At 40.1% G+C, this 24,395-nt stretch overlaps 1 long non-coding RNA gene and 1 pseudogene across 1 annotated transcript; one reads left to right on the top strand and one right to left on the bottom strand.

Moving 5' to 3' along the window:
• Positions 1 to 5,332: 5,332 nt before the first annotated feature.
• LOC105486390 (uncharacterized) lies at positions 5,333 to 24,194 on the bottom strand. Its single transcript, XR_011620570.1, has 3 exons — positions 24,101 to 24,194; positions 10,916 to 10,991; positions 5,333 to 5,455 (listed from the first exon to the last, which is right to left on the bottom strand). It is a non-coding gene; the product is annotated as an uncharacterized lncRNA (long non-coding RNA).
• LOC105486389 (transcription factor BTF3 pseudogene) lies at positions 20,546 to 21,192 on the top strand (annotated as a pseudogene).
• Positions 24,195 to 24,395: the final 201 nt, after the last annotated feature.

Below are 24,395 nucleotides of genomic sequence, written 5' to 3'. Positions count from 1 at the left end.
AGGAGGCCAATCATGAGCTGTGCTTGTTCTGAGGGCTCTTATGAATCATATATGTTTACAATATGAAAGCTTAAGGTAAGGGGTCTATTCTCCATGCCACATTCCCTCATCTCACTTTTAATCGCACGGCAAGGGTAATGGACAGTTCTGTGCAGTCTTAGGCCTCCCCTCAGGTACCTGCCTGTGATTTCTTTACATTTTCAGCCTCAGGGCCTGTCCCAATGCCTGCCACAATTGTCTGCCTATGCAGAAGGAAGACCAGAAATGTCAGAGACTTAACATCTCTCGGAGCAATCCTCAAGTAAGGAAGGATGCGAACTGATGGACACAAGCTCTGGCCTCCTGTCCTTCAGGGGACAGTGCTGGGAGGAACACCATATGCTTCTCAGAGCTCGGGGTGAAATTGAATTCCCGCTGTCCATGGCTAGATCTTGGTACTATATTTGCTTTTCCTCCTTCACCTTCTCATTCTTCCTTTTCCTTTTTTTTTTTTTTTTTTTTTGAGACAAAGTCTCGCTTTGTCACCCAGGCTGGAGTGCAGTGGTGCAATCTTGGCTCACTGCAACCTCTGCCTTCCAGGTTAGAGTGATTCTCCTGCCTCAGCCTCCCAAGTATCAGGGATTACAGGCACCCACCATCATGCCCAGCTAGTTTTTGTATTTTTAGTAGAGACCAGGTTTTACAATATTGGCCAGGCTGGTCTGGAACCCTGACCCCAAGTGATCTACTGGCCTCGGCCTCTCAAAGTGCTGGGATTACAAGCATGAGCCACTGCACCCGGACCCTTCCCCTCCTTCTTAATCTTTGAGATAACCTCTCAAACAGAATATCTGCACCCAAGTCCTTGTATGCAATTTGGCTTTTAAGAAAACTACTAAATAAAAGAGAATCTAAACAGAATCTGATTTAGGAAAAAACATAACTAAATAATTTCATGAATCCATATTTCAATATGATATATACAAATGTTTCTAAAAGAATAAGAAGGAGTTTGATAAAAGAACTACTTGGGGAAGTACAGCTAGTCCTTGGAGGAACAAAAGAAATTCAGATCAAAACTTACGAATTAGGCCAGGCGCGGTGGCTCAAGCCTGTAATCCCAGCACTTCGGGAGGCCGAGACAGGCGGATCATGAGGTCAGGAGATCGAGACCATCCTGGCTAACATGGTGAAACCCCATCTCCACTAAAAAATACAAAAAAACTAGCTGGGTGAGGTGGCGGGCCCCTGTAGTCCCAGCTACTCGGGAGGCTGAGGCAGGAGAATGATGTGAACCCAGGAGGCAGAGCTTGCAGTGAGCCGAGATTCGGCCACTGCACTCCAGTCTGGGCGACAAAGCAAGACTCCATCTCAAAAAAACAAAAAACAAAAAACAAACAAAAAAAACCCCCTACAAATTAATAGTGAAATTTAGCAGTCTTATAGAACAGAGGGTGGTTGTTTCTGAACCCATTTCTCGCCTGCCTGGCAGCTGGAAAAGTCAAAAGTGGGTGAGCAGCAACTGAACATGGAAAGGAAACCAGGGACACCCTAAGAGCCAACCTTCTTTTCAGAGAGGTGCCAACAACTGCTAGCAACGCTATTGCACTACAGCATATTTCCGGGTAAAACGGGAACAGAGAATGTGAAAATCTGTTCTGGGGAACAGTGTTTCACAAATAAAAACTTAAAAGGAAACAGAAAACAAAAATCAATTAGAAATAGTTATTGGCTGGGTGTGGTGGCTCATGCCTGCAATCCCAGCACTTTGGGAGGCCAAGGTGGGAGGATCACTTGACGCCAGGAGTTCAAGACCAGCCGAGGCAACATTGTGAGACCCATCTCTACAAAAAATTTAAAAATTAGCTGTGTGTGGTGGCATGCACCTATCATCCTAGCTACCCAACAGACTGAGGCAGGAGGATCACTTGAGCCCAGGAGTTTGAGGCTGCAGTGATCTATGATCATGTCTCTACATTTCAACCTGGATGACAGAGCAAGAAAGACTGTTTCAGTCTCTAAAAAAATTAAAATAAAAAAAAACAGTGATTTTAGAAATATGTCATTATTATTTTTAAAATACAGAAAAATACTAAATTTGAGAAACTTAGGAGGCAATTGAATAAAAGCTCTAATGAACAAAATGTATTTCAGTGTCAAAATGCAGCATCATTTTCAAATACCCACAGAAATACAATCTGATTTACTAAACCAATCTTTAAAAGAATTCCGTAGGCAAACTGGTCTAGTAAAAAGTTAAAAACAGCTTATAAGGTGTGATACTGGTTATTTTCACTTATAAATTCCTGAAATAGTATATTGTTGTAAGCATTTCAAATATTTTCCTGAGCTTCTCTTTATTGTATTTATGGAGATTATTTTTAAAGTAGTAAATCCTTATTCAGCCTTGTTTTAGGATATCACAAATGATGCTTTAGTAATGTCTAGATTAATGGCATTCTCCACCCTGACATGTACTGACAGAGCATGGCACACAAGCTGAGAACCTATAATTTTTTCTATATTTAACTTTGGTCAGCTGCTTATTAATGTTGAGTCAAGTTTTGGTTTCTGAATTTCTAGAGAGTGGCAGAGAAGTTGGAAAAGATCCAGAGAGAAATGACAAAAACCATTAAGAGGATGAAGGATAAGACCCAGGAGGAAAGGTGAAAGAAGTTGAACTACCTTCACCTTGAAAATTACAGGCCAAGGACTGATTTAATAACTTTCTTCAAGAACAGGATGGTTTATTTTGAGGAGGATGCTAGCTGGCTTTTCTCTGTCTCTATAGAGATGAAAACCAGACAAAATTGGATTAGAATGCAACAAGAGAATTCTCTTTGACCTGAGGCAGAACTCAGCTGCAAAGGTGATTACACTCTGTCATTACCATCACTGGAGAGCTTTGAAAATGTGTTCAGCAACCATTAGTTATGGGTAGTTTAGGCAAGTCACTGGAGGAGGAAGTCCCTTTCAACTCTATGTCTCCATGTATTTGATTTCTCAAAAGCCACATTAATAGGTTTAGTCAGTGCATAGGAGAGAACAGATTTCCCAAAGAGGAATCTGGTACAAGGTGACCAGAATATATCATCTTTCATTCTGAAGCTAGAAAGTTTCAACACAAAATGAGTATTAGCCATATGCCAAAGTCATGCAACTCTAAGAGATGGTTTGCAAAAGCTATTAATAAAGCTGGTATTTCCCAAATGTCATAAATGGACTAATAGAAACCATGTTGCAACAAATCTAAGAGAAACTGAGATTTAATAAGATTCATTACACATCTATTGAACACCTGCTATGTTTCAAACAGTGTTCCAGGCACTGGGGATTCCAAGCCTAATACAACATGTCATTGCCCCTGGGAGCTGACAATCTAGGGAGGAATGAGACACGTTACTGGCAAATCTTGTGATAAAGAGAAACACAGCGTGCTATGGGAGCACCTGAGTGGGACCCCTAGTCCGAAAGGGGCATTCAGGGAAGGCTCCCGAAAACAGATGCTGGAGATGAGCTTCAGAGATAGATTAGGTATAAAATTGGCACAGGAGGGATTTGTTGTAGAGAAGGTATATGCTGAATAAAAGTACAAAGAATAAATATGTTTTCAGTGCTGACTAAGTACTGGACACTGTATCAAGTGCTTAGTCAGCATAAATTATTTTATCATCAGGCCATCTCTAGTTTATTCATTCATCAGATATTTGAGCATCTTCTATGTTCTAGGAACTGTGCGTACAACAGTGAGGCAAACACAGATTCTGCTCACTGAGAGCTTAGTGCAGTGAGGGACGCTATTCAATAATAAAGCAATTGTATATGAATATTATAAAATTATAAGTTGCTGAAAATATGTGACGTTTATCTAAAACAAAAGTACCTCCAAACTGTATGTTTCTAAATGCACATGCATTATGTCAATGTACTTTTAAAATATTAACAACTCAACTTTTAAAATTATTAGTATACAAAACAGGTCACCTGGTTAAACCTTAGAGATGGGGACGAAAATGTCCACTGAGCCCAGGCCTTGTGTAACTCCTTAGCTAAGTCCAAAATAGTCTGGTACTAAAATGTCTTAAGGGTTAGACTACTTAGCATCTCCATCTTTTTTCTCTGCCTTATCAAAGACTTCCAGAACTGCCACCACTTGACAGAGCTGTTTGTTGTTTTTTTTAAAGAATCTCTTTTACTTACTTTTACCAGGACCCCTCTTTCATTAATCTACTTTGTTATGGCCCAGAAAACAAGAGAATCGATGGAAGAGAAACCTGCCACGTCTGATTGTAACAAACATGTTTTTACATACTGACAGGGAAATGTTTAAACAGTCACATCAAAATATTCTGCTTCAATGGTATTACAGGTAATCAGTACAAAAATTTAATTTTACTTTTACAACCTAGATCTGAGCACTCCTCATTTGTCAGGTCTGGCTAGAAACAGACATTCTGAAAGAATCGATTCTATTCTTAAATGGTTTCTTACTTGTTTGTACATCATTACCCTATGAAGACAAAATCCAGCCATATGTGCACCAGGGGAAGAGGAAAGAGGGCTTTGCAAAACAAAATCCCCAAACACACACCTTCACATGGTTTTATTAAAACACGTGCACACACACACGTGTTTATATATTATGATTAAAACATGTTTGCATTTATGTAATTAAAATAATTTTTGTTTACAATTTGATAGTAAATTGGTCTGGATGGAAGTTTTGGAATTGTTTGGGAATACCAACCTTGAAGTGACAATTTAAAGGATGATCCTGTGTCTACAAATATGCACATATTACATATATGTGTGTGTTTGTTTATATACATATACACACTAAACTTAAATGTGTATATTGAAAATTCAAGTGACCTTATAAGAATAATGTCCAACTTTTTCTTTTCCTTAAACAATAAAAATGTATTTTCTCACAGTTATGAAGGCTAGAAGTCTGGATGAAGCTGTTGTCAAAGTTAGTTTCTTCTCAAATCTCTCTCCTTGGCATGCAGATGACTGCCTTCCATGTCTTTAAATGGTTTTTCCTCTGTAAGTGTCTGTGTCTTAATATCCTCTTCTTACAAAGGGCACCCATCACTGGGTTAGGACCCACCTATGTGACGTCATTTAACCTTAATTACCTCCTTTAAAGGCCCTATCTCCAAATAATGTCCAACATTTATTGAGCAACTACTGACAGGAACTGCTTTTAATGCTTACACTGCTAATTCAATCTCCACAGCAATCGTATGAGACAGGTTCTATTACTGTTTTCCACATCACGCATCTCAAATTTAACATCTCCAAAACTGACCTCCTGCTTGCGCAACCACAATCCTTCTAATCTTACCTTTCTTAGTTTGTAGAAGTATCTTTCCTGTTACTCATGCCAAAAATCCGAGTCATCTTTGATTCCTTGCTCTCTCCCTCTCCCTTCTTCTTTCTCAGGACCAGCACATATGGTTATGCAGGTTGTGCACTGAACAAATAAGAAGTTGCCATTTATATTGTAGGCACCATAGATTTATGTTCTAAGTACAGTAATTTTCCAGCAGCTGACAATTCTAATAAAATAAGTATATTAATGACAATATTTTCTGTGGGATGGAAGGGAAATGTCTTGATTTCGGGACTTGAGGGTACGTTTCACCACCCACACTGAATTATTGCCATGGCCTCCTTGCCTCCATCCTGGTCCTCAAAAAATAAAACAATTAGTTGGGCATGGTTGCATGAGCTTGTAATTCCAGCTACTCCAGAGGCTGAGGCAGGAGGTTTGCTTGAGCCCAGGAGTTTGAGGTGACAGTGAGCTACAATTGTGCCACTGCACTCCAGCCTGGGTGGCAGAGTGAGACTCTGTGTTCCAAGTTAATCTTGGTCAAGAGATTCCTCATTCTCTGACTGACCCGAGAAGGGGATTCATGACAGCTGAGCTCCTTCTAGACGATCTGTCTTTAGGTAGATAAGGGGAGCTCAGAGAAAGCCTCTGCCTGTCTTCTGTTCCCCGAGTGCCCCCCAGTTTGAAATAATCAGCAAACCAAAGCAGCAGGCATATTCTGGGGTGGCATTTGTTGAACTCCTTCAGGCCAATAACTTTGTTTTTACTTACAACTAAAATCATCCTAATTGATATACTCTCTCCAGCTTCCCTCCCAATGCATAATCTGAATCCCAAAAATAAAATTGAACATTTTATGGAAGCCCATAAAAGCAGAGGTTTTTGAGATTTTTCTAAGGAAAATAGAAACATCAGTTAAAGCACTTAGTAACATTTATTAACCAAAACTAAATTATTGCTAAAATCATAACGGCAAGGGAGTAACCAGAAATTTAGAGGTGTAGCTCTTGCAAAATACAAGGAAATTCACAGAGAAGGAGCAGGATGCTTGTTGCATATTAATGGCTCTTTCTGAGCTAGGAACCTGCAGTAAAGAGCCTCCTGGCTATACGTGGCTTATCTGTAAGATGTTGTCAAATACTCGAAACCTCGCTCTACCCCTAACCCCAGCTCCAATCTCCACCCCTTCCCTGAGCTTCATCCTAGATGCAGGAGCTGGCATGAGGTGAGGTTCTGTGATGAGGTGAGATAAGTGTTTTGCACGTGACTTGGTAATTTTTAGGAGTTGAAAATTAAATTACTTTCAGGCCACCTCAAAATATCCCCAAGTCAAAACACCTGTATCCAAGTAGCAGCTTCAAAATGCCAGGTATTTTTTGCCTTTTTCTGGCTGGCCTTGCCTCATTAACTTAGTTTCCATTCAGCCTCCTGAGGAATTTTTATAAGATCTGATCTAATCATGAATTTGTTTAAAAATCCTTCTGGCTTCCGTTTTTCTTCCTCCCACGCTGTCCGCTGGCTTCCTAGCTCTGGTTATACCAAGCTACACACAGTTGCCCAGATGAGCATGAGTCACGCCTCCACGCCTGTGCAAACCCCTTCCTCTGTGCAGAGGTTCATTTCCTGCACCCTGCCTGATGAAGCCCTGATCTTGGGTGGTATCCTCTGGGAAGTACTCCGTGTCTCACAGGCAGGGGTTAGCCATTTCCTGCTCTGGGCTCCCACAGCATTCTGTGCTGATCCTCTAATATCACACTTATGCCTTCAGTGAAATTACTTACTCTATTTGTCTCTCTCACTAGGCTGTGAGTTCCTCAAGGGCAGAAGATGTGTCTTCTTTATCTTTATAGCCCTTGAACTTGGCATGGTACATCACAGGGCAAGTATTCAATAAAGGTTTGTCGAATGAGTGAATGCATGAATGAAGAAATGAATAATAAATTGAGTAGAAGAAGCCAACTATAATAGGATGACAACACTGGGGCCTCTCTCATAGCTACACAATTTTCAATTTGTTCATGTGAAATTTGATATTGCTATGGTTTTCTGCCTTCTACTCGAGGAAAAGGGAAGTTTGTGTTGCCCTTTAGGGTTTGGGAAGAAAGTTCTGATCTTTAGTTGTACTTGTATGGCTTGATAGGTCATTGCCAAAACTTTAAGGATTTCAATCTGATTTAGCTGGAAATTTCCTGGATACTAAATGAGAGAATCCATGGAAAGTGCATGCCACATATAGGCATTAGAAACATTAGCTATTATTGGCCAGGCGTGGAGTGGTTCACACCCATAATCCCAGCCCTTTGGGAGGCCAAGGCAGGCGGATCACGAGGTCAGGAGACAGAGACCATCCTAACCAACACGGTGAAACCCGGTCTCTACTAAAAATACAAAAAATTAGCTGGGAGTGGTGGCGGGCGCCTGTAGTCCCAGCTACTCGGGAGGCTGAGGCAGGACAATGGTGTTAACCCGGGAGGCAGACCTTGCAGTGAGCCGAGATCGTGCCACTGCACTCCAGCCTGGGTGACAGAGTGAGACTCTGTATCAAAAAAAAAAGAAAAAGACAAAAATAGAAAGAAACATTAGTTATTATCTGGCTGGGCATGGTGGCTCATGCCTATAATCCTAGCACTTTGTGAGGCCAAGGGGGGTGGATTGCCTGAGCTCAGGAGTTGGAGACCAGCCTGGGCAACAAGGCAAAACCCTGTCTCTACCAAAAATACAAAAAAATTAGCCGGGTATGGTGGCGCACACCTATGGTACCAGCTACTTGGGAGGCTGTCGTGGGAGGATTGCTCGAGTCCAGGAGGTTGAGGCTGCAGTGAGTCGCGATCTCGCCACTGCACTCCAGCCTGGGTGACAAAAGGAGATCCAGTCTCAAAACAAAAACAAAAACAAAGACATTAGCTATTATGGTCATCATCATCATGATTAAAGAATCACATTGATTAGGTATATAGCGGTAGAGCATGGAGATGAGAGGACGCAGGGTTTGGAGTTAAACCACCTGGGTTTGTATTCTGTTTACATCACTTACTGGATGTTGGCCTCCAAAAAGTGACAGAATTTCCTGAGTTTTAGTTACCTAATCAGTAAAATGAAGACATATTCACTTAGCAAGTATTTATTGAGTGCTTCTGCTCTATCAGAACTTGTTCTAGGTGCCTGAGATTCACACTGAACAAAACAAAAATCTCTGCCTTCATGAGATTTACATTCATAAAAATAAAGAAACGTTTATTAATTTTGGATGGTGAAAATGCTATGATTTAAAGTTGGGGAAGGGGATAGGGAGTGACTGGGCAGGCTGTGATTTTATACGGGATGGCCAGTGAAGGCCACACAGAGGAGGTAGCATTTGAAAAAGGATTTGAAAGTGGAAAGGGAGTGAGCTGAGGGGGAATATGAGCAAAGGGACAGAGGTGGAAGTTTGCTTAGCACAGGAAGGAGGCAGACATGGCAGAGTGAGGGAGTGGGAAGGGGAGTGGAGATGAAATCAGAACACTATCAGGCACGGGGCTCCTAGGGCTGTTGTAAGGACTTTGTGTTTTCTGAGTGAAAGCTCATCGGAGGCACTTGAGTAGAGGCGTGACTTATATCAACCTACGGGGCCGTGCTGACTCCTGCGCTGAGGTTTAGTTTTGGTTAATAAATGTTACTAAGTGCTTTAATTGATGTTTCTATTTTCCTTAGAAAAATCTCAAAAACCTCTGCTTTTATGGGCTTCCATAAAATGTTCAATTTTATTTTTGGGATTCAGATTATGCATTGGGAGGGAAGCTGGAGAGAGTATATCAATTAGGATGATTTTAGTTGTAAGTAAAAACAAAGTTATTGGCCTGAAGGAGTTCAACAAATGCCACCCCAGAATATGCCTGCTGCTTTGGTTTGCTGATTATTTCAAACTGGGGGGCACTCGGGGAACAGAAGACAGGCAGAGGCTTTCTCTGAGCTCCCCTTATCTACCTAAAGACAGATCGTCTAGAAGGAGCTCAGCTGTCATGAATCCCCTTCTCGGGTCAGTCAGAGAATGAGGAATCTCTTGACCAAGATTAACTTGGAACACAGGGTCTCACTCTGCCACCCAGGCTGGAGTGCAGTGGCACAATTGTAGCTCACTGTCACCTCAAACTCCTGGGCTCAAGCAAACCTCCTGCCTCAGCCTCTGGAGTAGCTGGAATTACAAGCTCATGCAACCATGCCTAACTAATTGTTTTATTTTTTGTGGAGATGGGGTCTTGCCATGTTACCTAGGTTGCTCTTAAGCTCCTGGCCTCAAATGATCCTCCCTCATTGGCCTCCCAAAGTGCTGGGATTGCACAGACATGGGCCGCTATACACAGCCCAAAAGTCATCTTTTAGAAGAACTCATGAAAAATAATATTAAATAAAACAGATGTGACTGAGGTATGAAGTGACAGTTTTTATAATTGGGAAATTGTGAAATACATAATAAATGTCAGGGATATTTTTGGTAACATAGAAAAAATGAATTTATATTTGTCCAGACTGTTTTGACTCAGAGGCTTGGGAACTGATTAGGAAATAATCCCAGGAGTCTGAGGGTGAAGTAACTGGTCAGGGCCTAAAGTTGTGGTTGGGGGCTTTGGAAAGGAGGGAACTGAACTGAGAGATGTATTTAACAAATGGGACCCAGGACTCAGTGATTGGACCTGAAAGTGCAAAGGAGAGATTAACTTCCAGGTTTCTGGATCAGGTAGCTCACTAAGCAGGAAGACCTATCATAGAAATAAGAACTAGAGGAAGAAAAGGAAAATTGAAAGACGTGGGAAAAAAGTTGTTCCAAACTCTTTCTGGGTCTGACTTAATTTACAACCTCATTCTGGGAAGAAATATATGCATTCTCTGATAAAAATGGATAAGCAATTATCTGATAAACTTTAATAAAGACTCATTCTAGGAAGCAGTCATGATGACTTCGTCATGTCTAGATAGAGATGATGACTGATTTCCCTACCTAGTTGACTGTCAGTGAAGAGTCTTGTGGCCATTAACCAAATCTTCTCTTGCCCTTCCTTGTTTAACAATGAAGATTTAACATTCTCTTTACCTACAAGAAGCACTACCAAGAGTTAGTTTTTGAAGTAACTCCTATAGGGCTTTTCTTTTGCAGCAAGACTATGACAAAACTTCAACAGATGCTTGTAACTGCAGGATTGTAGAGGAGGATCATGTCTTCTTCATTTATAGCTATTTTAAGTCCTAGTTCTATGGAAATAATAATCTAAAAATAATTGTTAAAGTAACACATGTTCACAGAAAGTTTGGAAAAATCCATAGAAGTAGAAAGCATAGGAAACTTATTTGTACATCATCCTTATGCATTCATTTTTTTCACTATATTTCCTTCTACACATTTTGTGTCCAAAGCCTTTAATTATTTTTCTGTGGATGATTGTCTTTATAATGAAATTGTTGGAACTTTTTATAAATTAAGAATATGACCCCAAATCAATTGACTTTTTAAGGTGGGGAGTTCATTTTGTGGTGAAGACCCCTGCTTAAAGTTGGATTTCTTAGTAACTCCTCTCATTGTGTTGTTTATTATCAAAAGCTAATTGTTCTTCAGCACTTGCTACTCACCAGACACTAGTCAGCTTGGCTTCTTGAGAAGAACCATGTCTACCCTTAGCTGCAATCCTGATGGTGAATGCAGTGTCTAGCACACCAGAGGGAATAAGAACTTGATGAATATGACAATAGTAACATTCTTGAATAACTATTTGCCAGGAGTTACTAAACATGTTATATACATTATCTCATTTAAATCCTCATAATAACTCTATGAGGTAAGTACAATTATTGTCACCATTTTATGGATGAAGAAACCGAGCACATGAAGAAGTTAAACATCTCATCTGAGATCCCACAGTTAGAGTTGAGGTTAAAACCCAGTTCCATTTACTTTGAAGCTCAAGCTTTTGATTGTGACGCTATCTAGAGGATTATTTCTAGAAGAGGAATTTTAGATGTGAGATATGAACACTTAATTCTTTAAACAATCCAGTCTTTATGTGATCTCATGTCACAAAATTTATCCCTCAAAGTTTTTTGGAACTTTTTTAGAGGAAATGTGAGGGTTATCATTATATAACTAAAATAATCTCAGATCACAAATTTCAGTTTCTCAAAGCTTTTGAATTATAATACCGGGCAGAGCTTTCGGGAAAGTTATCCAGTGGAGGGTAAGAAGACCTCACAGGTAATAAAGTGAGCTAATGATCCAGACTAGTGTCATGAAACTGCCCAGAAGTACACAAAGACAAAGTTAATTTCATGGAAGTTGTTCTTTAAATTTCACAGTAGCTCAGATTAAAACCTTAGTTTCACGTTATATCCAGTTTCTGTTCACAAGTTAATTGAGATCATTTTCCACTGCTGATGTGTAAAATCTGCTCCCTACTGGTAAAATCAGAGATTCCTAGTTGATTTGACCAATTTAGATTAAGTTTGATTCACATCTGCAAGTAGAGAGCCACCTTCATGGTCATGGAGGAAGAAGGCATCCTGTGCAGCCTTCCCGCCATCTTCTCAGCTCAGCCCAGACGGACTTGCTGCTGGGGTTAAGCAGAGAGAGGCCTTTACCATTGTACTGACTACTACTTTTCTCTGGGATGTTTATGAGAATGGCTCAGTTTACAGGCATTGCAGCCCAGGGGTAGGCAAATGACAGGCCAGACTGGACCTACAAGTGTAGTCAAGAGTAGGAGCGTGCTTGGATGACGGGCATTTTACCCATCTTTCTTTTAATCCATTTCTTCTATTGGTTGTTTAGCATTTTTATTTACATGATTTTGTGGAAAGGGCATAGGATTGTGAATCAGAAGATAAATGTCCCTATTCTGTGTGATTTAGGACAAAGCACTTCCATTTCTGAGCCTCAGTTTCTTCAACTGTAAATTAGCGATATCTTCCTCCTGGGATAACTGCAAGGAACAAATGAGCTAATGTATTAGAAAATGCATTATAAAACTCAGTGCACTTTATAAGTATTTTTTATACATAATTTTATTCCAGTTTTATAGCTGAGAAGCCTGAAATTCATAGAGATTAAAGCTACATTTCTAATAAGAAAGTGAAGATCTGAAACAGGGCTAGTTCCAGATTCTTTTCACATGTTGTCTCCTTAAACTCAAGTTGCTACTGTGAATATATTTTTTTTCATAACTTATGCTAGTAATTTTTAACCCTGATTTCAGGAGCCCCGCGTAACACTCCAGAGGACTTTGTGCCATCCCTAGGGCCTAGCAAAGAGAAGAGTACCCAGGTCCATATCTCCCAGTTACACACAGATTTCTCATAGACCTGAAAATGGGGCACAACATAAAAGTATAAATTCCTATTACTGCAGGACCAGCTGCTATTATTTAGTGTGCTATTTTAACACTAAACAATTCAGAGTGAAGCAAACATCCTGTGTTTATTCTTCGTCCATTGCACTCCTTTGCCGTATATATCAAGGTCATATAACACCGTATCATTGCAAGTGGCTTTAGAGAATCCTTTTTACCCAGACCATGGAATACAAAGGCACAAACTAGTGACCCTAACAAATAAGACAATGCTTGTTGACCATTTGATGAAGTTACTAATTAAAAATATCTTCTAGGAAAACAAACAAACAAACAAACAAATACTTCCTAGGGGGAGGAAAAGTGTGGATATTTTCCTGCTTATTACCTGAGAAATCTCCTCTAAAAGTTGGTATATATCTTGACTTTGAGTAATCAGTTTCTTTACAAGTAATAAACACTTCTTTGTTGATTTGCAGTTTCTCATTCAGTATTTTTTCTTCAGCTAGTTATATAAATTCTATTAATTAACTGACTCTAATAATTCTTCATTTGCTACAGTGTGAAAGGTTCTGCCTGCAATATCTATAAATAACAGGGCAGGCAAGCAGGCATAGATTTTAAACATACAATTTCCAAAATGTGAAGGCCTAAAGTAGGGCAATCTGTCATCTTTGTGCAGGTGTCTGAAGGCGCTTCTTGTGCTTGATTGTCTCTGTTGTCAAGACTAACTCTCCATCAGGCCAAGCACCTGGTGCATGCAATAGAGGAGAGTCACCCACATCTCCTGGAAAGGGATCTGGAGATAACAGAGAGCTCAAAGACGAAAGGAGAACAGGGCCCTGTGATAAGCTCAAGAACTTACCTTTGATTTCAAAGCTGTTTAAATTTATAGTCTAAAATAACTATGGGATCTCTAGTGTACTTCTGACTAGTTGGCTAGTGTACTGAACTGGGGTTACTTTGTTCCTTTTTATTATTACTAAAAATTATCTTTTCTTTCTACTATGTAATATATGCTCAGTGCAGACAAAATTTCAGAAAGGAACAGCAAAAGATAATCAAAAGAAATCAAGTTCACTATCAGGAAAAGCTTTGTTGTATGTGCTGCAGCATACACACAAGAATGTATTTCATAACGTCACACCTCACATAAAATGTGTAGCCTTCACAATAAGTTGAACATTTTTCATGCCAATAAGTATTTGTCTGCAATGTGATTTGTAACAACGAGTGTTTTAGTCTATAGATATCAAATTATTAGTGTAACCAGTTTTCTCTTTAGACATTTATTTCCATTTTTTCACTATTTTAAATCATGATGTAATAGTGATCTTTACATAAATCTTATTTTACTGTTTTCTAATTGTTTCTATAATGTAAATCCACAAAAGTGAAATTCCCAGGTCAAAGTATATTTTAAGCTTGTCAGTTTATACCACCTAACTTCCATCCAGAAAGGTACCCATCTTGCTCCTGCCTATCGTATAGATGAATGCTGTCCATCTCAGAAACTGATCAAACTATGGCACGCTGGCATACTGTGTATTTTAAGCTGAAGGAAATCATGAAAACCACAGAAGCAGAAAGGTCTGACTTTCTTTCACCTGAAGACCCTCAAGTGACAGGTGTCCTCCCTATACTCACAGGGAAGAAATGTTACACAAGAGGCCAAGAAGAATCTGAACAAATAGACTTTGCTAAACTCCCCCCACCAGCTTATTACCATTAGATCATAGCCCCTTTTGCCCAATGATACTTTTATACACTGTCCACTCTTCACTGAGCCTAAGCATAAACATAGGCAGACTAAGTTTCCCTGGGTCTTTGGGTCTTCATTACAGAAAGATCCTGTGTCATATAAAACTTTGGTTAAATAAATTCATTGTAATCTTCTCTTATTAATCTATCTTTTTTAATATCCTAGATTTATTTTTGGTTTTTGGGGTACATTATATTTGTACATATTTATTGGGTATGTGTGACATTTTGTTACATGCAAAGAATATGTAATGATAAAGTCAGGGTATTTAAGGGTATCCATTATCTGAGTGTTTATCATTACTATGTGTTGGGCACATTTCAGATCCTCTCTAACTATTTTGAAAAAACGTTGTTCAACTATTGTTGTTAACTCCAGTTACCCTACTTAGCTATCAAACATTATAACTTATTCTTTCTACCTAACTGTATATTTGTGATCTGTCTTTTGTTATAAGAATATCACCCATGAGGGGCCTATTATGGGGACGGGGGAGGAGGGAGGGGGGAGGGATGGCACTGGGAGTTATACCTGATGTAAATGACGAGTTGATGGGTGCAGCCCACCAACATGGCACAAGTATACATATGTAACAAACCTGCACATTGTGCACATGTACCCTAGAACTTAAATAAGAAAGAAAAAGAAGCACCTGAAAGAAAAAAAGAATATCACCCATGAACTTTGCAATAGGTGAGGAAAAGACATTACTTTTTCTCTCCTATAATGCCAGTTTTCCCATATTCTTGCCACTGACATATTATTCTTTTTACTGTTAGTCAGTGTGTTGGGTTTGAAAATGGTAGCTCACTGAAATACTAAAAAAAAAAAAAATTATTCTAGAGTGACACCAGCAAGATGGTGGAATAAGACTTTCTAGCATTCATCCTTCACAAGAAACATCAACTTGGACAACTATTCCTACATAAAAATACCATCACATGAGTTAAAGAATGCAGGTGAGAGGTTATAGCACCTGGGTATAACACAAATGTAAGAAAAGATGCCTTGAAGAAGGTAAAAAGGACAGTTTCACATTTCCTGTGTCGCCTCTCCCTCAAGCCTGGGCAGCACAACACTGACAGAGAGACCCTCCACGAGGGCAAGGAAGTGAACTCTGAACTGTGTCCTAGAGCCCAGCACCAGGCCCACCTCAGGGAAGTCTGGTGCCAGACTGGGTCCCACAGTCCCAGCTGCTAGGCCAGCCCCTGCGGCTCAAGGCCCACTACCACAGACCCAGGGCCAGGATCACCCCTGCAGACCCTGACACTGGTCAGCCCCCATGGACCCAGGCTTGAGACCAGTCCCCACCGCCCCAGGCTCCAGAGGACCCAGTGTACACAAGATAAGGCCATGTATGACAAGCCTACAGCTAACATCGCAGTCAATGATAAAAATCTGAAAGCTTTTCCTCTGAAATCAGGAATAAGACAAGGAGGCCCACTCTCTCCGCTTCTCTTCAATATAGTACCGGAAGTCCTAGCCAGAGAAATTGGGCAAGAAAAAGAAATAAAAGGCATCAAGATTGGAAAGGAAAAAGTAAAATTGTCTCCGGTTGCAGATGACATGGTGTTTTGTATAGAAAACCTGGCCAGGCATGGTGGCTCATGCCTGTGATCCCAGCACTTTGGGAGGCTGAGGAACAAGGATCAATTGAGTCCAAGAGTTCAAGACCAGTCTGGCCAACATAGTGAGACCTGTCTTTATTAAAAAATAAATAAAATTAGCCAGGCTTGGAGGCACATGCCTATAGTCCCAGCTACTCAGGAGGCTGAGGTGGGAGGATTGCTTGAGCCCAGGAGATTGAGGCTGCAGTGAGCCATGATCACTCCACATCTCTCCAGCTTGGGTGGGTGACAGAATGAGACAGACAGAAAGAGGAAATAAAATAAAGAGGGAAAGAAAGAAAGAGAAAGAGAAAGGAAAGGAGAGAAAGAGAGCAAGAAAGAGGAAAACAAAGAAAAACCTAGACTTGCCCCTGCCCCCCGCCCTAAACACACACACACGAACTGTCAGAGCTAATAAACAAAGTCAGTATAGTTGCAGGATACAAAAATCAACATATAAAAATCAGTGACATTTCTGTACGGTAACAACAAACCATAAGAAAACAATCCCTTTTACAATAGCATCAAAAATAATAAAATACTTAGGAAAAAGTGTTATCAAGAAAGTAAAAGAGTTGTACACTGAAAACTATAAAATAGTGATTAAAGAAATTCAAGATGCAAATAAATGAAATTATATCCTGTGTTTACAGATTGGAAGAACATTGTTTAACTGATCATACCACCCAAAGCAATCTACAGATTCATTGTAATCCCTATCAAAATTCCAAAGGCATTTTTTAAAATTACATTTTTATTTTTAAGTTACGGGGTACATGTGCAAGATGTGTATGTTTGTTACATAAGTAAATGTGTGCCATGGTGGTTTGCTGCACCTATCAACCCATCACCTAGGTATTAAGCCAAGCATGCATTAACTATTTTTCCTAATGCTCTGCCTACCCCTACCCTGCTCCCTGACAGGTCCCAGTGTATTTTGTTCCCCTGCATGTGTCCACGTGTTCTCATTGTTCAGCTCCCACTTATAAGTGAGAGCATGCAGTATGTGGTTTTCTGTTACTGTGTTAGTTTGCTGAAGAGAGTGGCTTCCAGCTCCATCCATGTTCCTGCAAAGGACACGATCTCATTCCTTTTTATGGCTGCACAGTATTCGGTGGTGTATATGTACCATATTTTCTTTATCCAGTCTATCATTGATGGGCATTTGGGTTGATTCCATGTTTCCAAAGATATTTTTCAAGAAATAGAAGAAACAATCCTAAAATTCTTATGGAACCACAAAAAAACCCCAAGGAGCCAAACCAATCTGGAGAAAAAAGAGTAAAGCTGAAAACATCTCACTCCCTGACTTCAAAATATACTACAAAGAGATAAGAATCAAAACAGCATGCTACTGGCATAAAAACAGACCCATAGACCAATGGAATAGAATGGAGAACCCAGAAATAAATCCACACATTTACGGTCAATTGACCTTTGGCAAAGATAGTAAGAACACACAATGGGGAAAGGACTGTCTCTTCAGTAAGTAGTGTTGTGAAAACTAGGTATCCACAGGCAGTAGAATAAAACTGAACCCTTATCTCACACCATATATAAAAATCAACTCAAAACAGATTAAAGACTTAAATGTAAGACCTGAAACTGTAAAACTACTAGAAACCAATATGGAGACAAAGCTTCTTGACATTGGTCTGGGCAAAGATTTTTTAGATATGGCTCCAAAAGCACAGAAAACACAGCCAAAAAGGACAAATGGGATTGCATCAAATGAAGAAAAAAACCCAACAACTTCTGCATAGCTAAGGAAATGATCAACAGAGTGAAAAAAAGTCCTACAGAATTGAAGAAAATATTTGCAAACAATACATCTGATAAGGGGTTAATATAAAAAATATATAAGAAACTCAAACAATTCAAGAGCAAGAAAACAACTCAATTAAAACAATGGTCAAAGGACCTGAATAAATACTCTGTTTTAATGTGTCCCCCAAAATTCACATGTTGAAAATGTAATCCCATATGCAACAGTGTTGAGAGATGGGACACAATGAAGGTGACTGGTATAATGACAGAGCCTCATGAATGAATTAGTGTAGTCACGGGAGTAAGTCAATTATCAAGAGAGCAGGTTGTTATAAAAGTGAGCCTGGCCCCTCTTGCTTTCTCAGTCTTGTGTGCTTGCTTCTATCTTCTGCTGTTTCACCATGGATATTGCAGCACAAAGCCCTCATCAAATGCCAGCAGCATGCTCTTAGATTTGTTAGCCTGCAGAACCATGAGCCAAGCAAACTTATATTGTTTATAATTTACCCAGTTTGTGGTATTCTGTTGTAGCAACAGAGAATAGACTAAGACAATAGATATTTCTCACAAGACGACATACAAATGGCCAGCAGGTATTTGAAAAAATGCTCAACATTAAGAATGACCAGGGAGGCCGGGCGCGGTGGCTCAAGCCTGTAATCCCAGCACTTTGGGAGGCCGAGACGGGTGGATCACGAGGTCAGGAGATCGAGACCATCCTGGCTAACATGATGAAACCCCGTCTCTACTAAAAAATACAAAAAAATAGCCGGGCGAAGTGGCAGGCACCTATAGTCCCAGCTACTCGGGAGGCAGGAGAATGGCGTAAACCCGGGAGGTGGAGCTTGCAGTGAGCTGAGATTCGGCCACTGCACTCCAGCCTGGGCGACAGAGCGAGACTCCGTCTCAAAAAAAAAAAAAAAAAAAAAAAGAATGACCAGGGAAATGCAACAGAAAGCACAATAAGATGTTGCCTCATATCTGTTAGAATGGCTATTAACAACAAGTGTTAAAAAGGATGTGGAGAAAAGGGAGCTCTTGTACACTGCTGGTAGAAATGCAAATTAGTACATCCATTATAGAAAAACAGTATGTTCTTTAAAAATTAAAAAGATAAAGAAAATGTGGCACATATATACCATGGAATACTACACAGCCATAAAAAAGGATGAATTCATGTCCTTTGCAGGCACATGGATGAAGCTGGAAACCATCATTCTTAGCAAACTAACACAGGAACAGAAAACCATACACATGCTCTCACTCATAAGTGGGAGCTGAAAAAGGAGAACACATGGACACAGGGAAGGGAACATCACACACAGGGCCTGTCGGGGGGTGGGGGCTCAGGGGAGGGATAGCATTAGGAGAAATACCTAATGTAGATGATGGGTTAATGGGTGTTGCAAACCACCATGGCACGTGTATACTATGTAACAAACTCGCATGTTCTGCACATGTATTCCAGAACTTAAAGTATAATAAAAAAAAATTAAAAATAGAACTACCATGTGATCCAGCAATGTCGCTTCTGTGTATATACCCAAATGAAATGAAATCAGTGTATCAAAGAGATCTCTGCACTCCCATGTTTATTGCAGCACTATTCACAACAGCCAAGAAGTGGAAACAACCTAAGTGTCCATCAACAGATGACTGAAGAAAATATGATATATATACAATGGAATCTGATTCAGAAATCTGATTGTGATAAACAGGTGACAAGGGAAATAAACCAGAAAGACAAATACTGCATAATCTCACTCCTTAAAAAAAGCAAGCTTTTTAAGGAATGGAAACAACTGATCATTAAAGTTGGAGACATACCGGTGATGATATGATCTATCTATAGCTTCCCCTGGAGAAGGTGTTTTGTTTATAGACAAAGATAATTTGATTACAACCAGGAACAGAGTCCGAAAGTCTGAGCTTCCCTTAGAACGTGGCTTTTTTTTTTTCTTTTGAGAAGTGAGTCTTGAATTGCAGTGTGCTTTTTTTTTTTTTTTAATTTTATCTTAGGTTGGGGCCACATGTGCAGGTTTGTTATACAGGTAAACTCGTGTGATGGGAGTTTGTTGTACAGATTATTTCATCATCCAGTTACTAAGCCTCGTATCCAATAGTCATTTTTTCTGCTCCTCTCCCTCCTCCCACCCTCCGCCCTCAAGTAGGCCCCAGTGTCTGTTGTTTCCTTCTTTGTGTTTATGAGTTCTCATCATTTAGCTCCTACTGAGAACACGCAGCATTTGGTTTTCTGTTCCTGTGTTAGTTTGCTAAGGCTAATGGCCTCCAGCTCCATGCGTGTTCCCACAAAGAACATGATCTCACTCAAAAAACAAACTTGTAAAAGCAGAGAGTAGAACAATAGTTTCCAAGGGCTGGAGGTCAGGTAGAAGAGTGAGAAGGATGTTGGCTAAAGGGTACGTAGTTTTGGTTAGACAGGATGAATAAATTTTGGAGATCTATTGTACAGCATGATGATGATAATAATAATGTATTATATACTTGAAAATTGCTGAGAGTAGATCTTAAATGTTCTCACCACAAAAAAGGTATAAGAGGTGATAGGTATGTTAATTAGCTTGACTTAATCATTTCACAATGTATACATATATCAAAATATCACACCATATATAATTTGTATTTGTCAATTATGCCTTTGTAAAGGAACAAATTTTTATAAATAGTGAGGCTGAACATTTTTTCATATTTTTATTCATCCTTTGACATTCTTTCTCTGAGAACTGTCCATTTATGCCTTTTGTCCATTTTCTGGTTGGTAAGTTCCTTCTTTCCTTATAAATCTGAAAGATCCTCCCTCTAGCTGCCATCTCGCATCCCCGAGTGTGTGTGCCTAATCTCAGCTGGTCCACCCCAGATACCTGAGCACCAACCCTAGTCCCCCTAGCAGCCCCTTATCTGCTCCAACAAGATGAAAGAAACGATCATGAACCAGGAAAACCTCAAACTGCAGGCACAAGTGTGCACTGGTGGGAAAGGAACTGCTCACAGAAAGCAGAAAGAAGGTGGTTCACGGAACAGCCACAGCTGATGATAAAACAAAACAAAACAAAACACTTCAATTCTTCTTAAAGAAGTTACAGGTAAACAGTATCTCTGGTATTGAAAAGGTGAATGTGCTTACAAAGCAAGGAACAGTAATCCACTTTAACAACCCTAAATTTCAGGCATGGCAGCAGACACTTTCACCATTACAGGCCATGCTGAGGCAAAGCAGGTGACAGAAATGCTACCCAGCCTCTTAAGCCGGCTTGGTGCAGACAGTCTGATTAGTTTAAGGAGACCGGCTGAAGCTCTGCCCAAACAACGTGTGGATGGAAAAGCACCACTTGCTACTGGAGAGGATGATGATGATGGAGTTCCAGAATTGTGGAGAATTTTGATGAGGCTTCCAAGAATGAGGCAAGCTGAACTGAATCGACTTCTGAAGAAGATAAAACTTGAAGTTACTGGAAGCTGCTATTTTCTATTATGACTTCTTAAGAAATTTTTGTTCATGGATCTGATAAAATCTAGATCTCTAATATTTTTAAGCCCAACATCCTTGGACACTGTATCTCTTCAGTTTTCGCTTATACATAATCATTCTTTTTAGCTAGTTAAGCTCAACAAGCTGGGAAATAGTTTGAAACAAAGTTAATAAAGTTCATTGCCTAGTAAAAAATAAATTAAAAAGTAAAAATTTGAAAGACCATTTATATATTTTAATAGGCATTTTTCACATATGTTGCAAAGAGTTTCCCTAGTGTTTTATCCTGTATTTTTATGTGTATATATGTTTAATCAACAGCAGTTGTAACTTTTTAAACTATGAACTAGAAATAAATGGTAAAACTTGTGACTGGGCGTGGTGGTTTGTGCCTGTAATCCCAGCACTTTAAGAGGCTGAGGTGGGCGGATCACGAGGTCAGGAGATCGAGACCATCCTGGCTAACACAGTGAAACCCCATCTCTGCTAAAAACACAAAAAACTAGCCTGGTGTGGTGGCGGGCACCTGTAGTCTCAGCTACTCGGGAGGCTGAGGCAAGAGAATCACTTGAACCTGGGAGGAAGAGGTTGCAGTGAGCCGAGATTTCGTCTCTGCACTCCAGCCTGACCACAGAGTGAGACTCCCTCTCAAAAAAACAAACAAACAAACAAACAAAAAAAACCTAAAAGATTATTGTGGATTATTTTCAAGTGTTTAAAGGATGCTGAGGTATATTCTTTTCCACAAGTTTTTAAAAATTTGATCTCAATGTAATACATAAATTACACATGCATTTATGTATTCATTTATTCATTTATTTACTTGATGGAGTCTCGCTCTGACATCCAGGCTAGAGTGCAGTGGCGCGATCTCTGCTCACTGCAACCTCCACCTCCCGAGTTCAAATGATTCTTGTGCCTCAGCCTCCTGAGTAGCTGGGATTACAGACCTGTGCCATCACACCCCGCTAATTCTTTTGTATTTTTAGTAGAGATGAGGTTTCATCATGTTGCCCAGGCTCTTCTCAAACTTCCAACCTCAGGTGATCTGCCTGCCTCAGCCTCCCAAAGTGCTGGGATTACATGTGTGAGCCACCTCGCCCAGCCTAAAATTCTTTTATACTAGTCCACACTGTCTTTTCTCATGAAAATGTATTATTAAGCAGGATTTTTCTAGTAGAATCAGTTTTCCCTTTGTTATGAATGCATAGAAGATCAAATACTAAATTAAAGCTAGAGGATCAGAGTTCTTTTCTTCAGCTAAAAATGTGGGGGACGATGTCCCTCTTTCCTTCAGTTAGAACCAGTGCTAAACTGTCTAGTAACTTACAAGATTTATTTGTGATCCTTAGAGAAAATTCTATGTCTTCTTGATGTAACCTATTCCAACATTAAATGATTTTCTTTAATATAAAAATCTCTCGTGCAGCAATCTAAGCTGTTTTTCTTTTTCTCTCTCTTTAAAAAAAAAAAAAAAAAAAAAAAATCTCTGTTGCCCAGGCTGGAGTGCAGTAGCATGATATTGGCTCACTACAACCTCCACCTCCCAGGTTCAAGCAATTCTTGTGCCTAGCCTTCCTAGTAGCTGGGATTACAGGTCTGTACCACTACGCCTGGCTAATTTTTTCTGGATTTTTAGTAGAGATGGGGATTCGCCATGTTGACCACGCTGGTCTCAAACTCCTGACCTCAAATGATCTACCCGCCTCGGCTTCCCAAAGTGCTGGGATTACAGGTGTGAGCCACTGTGCCCAGCCTGTTTTTGCTTTTCTTTTATTTATTTATTTTTTTGAGACACAGTCTCGCTCTGTTGCCTCAGCTGGAGTGCAGTGGTGCGATCTCAGCTCACTACAAGCTCCGCCTCCCGGGTTCACACCATTCTTCTGCCTCAGCCTCCCGAGTAGCAGGGACTACAGGCGCCCGCCACCACCCCTGGCTAATTTTTTGTATTTTTAGTAGAGACGGGGTTTCACCATGTTAGCCAGGATGGTCTTGATCTCCTGACCTCGTAATTCGCCCACCTCAGCATCCCAAAGTGCTGGGATTACAGGCGTGAGCCACCGTGCCCGGCGGTTTTCTTTTTAAAGTTATTATTTAACAATGACTTTCCTCAGGCTATTGCCCCTTAGACTTCATGTTTCCAGATTGAACAATCCCAACTCCGTATGCAGACCAAATCAAATAATAGCCCTTATATTTATTTGGAGTTCAAGAACATATGAGCAACTAGAGACATTAAGTGAGGACCAAGCACACACACACACAGACATGCACAGTCCCTTATTTTAAAAGTGTCTAAGGGTGACTTCAAATTTTCCATTTTAATTATGATAAAATGTACTTCATTTTGCCTAAACAAAGACCAACTGTAATAAACCACATTTGCTTTTCATTTTAGTGAAAACTTCAAGTAAAGCCCAAAAGGGTCTTCCACTGTGGAAGGGATGTGGGATAAGCTGTAGAGAAGTTACAAGACCATGTTTGTTGTGAATAATAGGCTTCTAGCATTCCCCGAGCCCTCACTGTGCATGGAGCTCTACTCTGAGCCTGAGACTTAAGGAAGAAGCTTATCCTTTCCTGAAAGACAGGGCAAACAAAATGAGAACCTGTGCTAATAGAGAAGATGGGCACATAAATAATGACTTACAGGGTAGAGCTAGGTGCTTGGGATGGCAAACCACGTGGGGTAGAATTCATGGATTTGACCTAAAGAGGTTTTTGCGGCTCTTTTATGGCTACATTCTAGGTCAAGAGACTTCAACCAAATAGCTCTATCTTCTTCCATTAGGGCTCCTCTAACAAAAATACCTTAGACTAGTCATTTATAAACAGTAGAAACTTATTGCTCACAGTTCTGAAGGCTGGAAATTCTGACACCAAGGCTCCAGCAGATTCGGTGTCCTGTGAGGGCCCCTTCCTTATAGATGATGCATTCCAGCTTCGTCTTCACGTGGCGGAAGGGGCAGACTAAGTTCCCTCTAGCTTCTCTTATAAGAGCATTAATCCCATTCATGTGGTTCTGCCCTCATGACCTAATCACCTCCTAAAGCCCTCACCTCTTGATACTATTGCTTTGGTGATTAGGTTTCAATAATAGATTGTGGGTGAGAGGACACAAATGTTCAGACCATAGCTTCTGGGTACA

Source organism: Macaca nemestrina, chromosome 3, assembly GCF_043159975.1.
Source record: "Macaca nemestrina isolate mMacNem1 chromosome 3, mMacNem.hap1, whole genome shotgun sequence".
NCBI lineage: Eukaryota > Metazoa > Chordata > Mammalia > Primates > Cercopithecidae > Macaca > Macaca nemestrina.
This window is presented reverse-complemented; position numbering and strand designations above follow the sequence as displayed.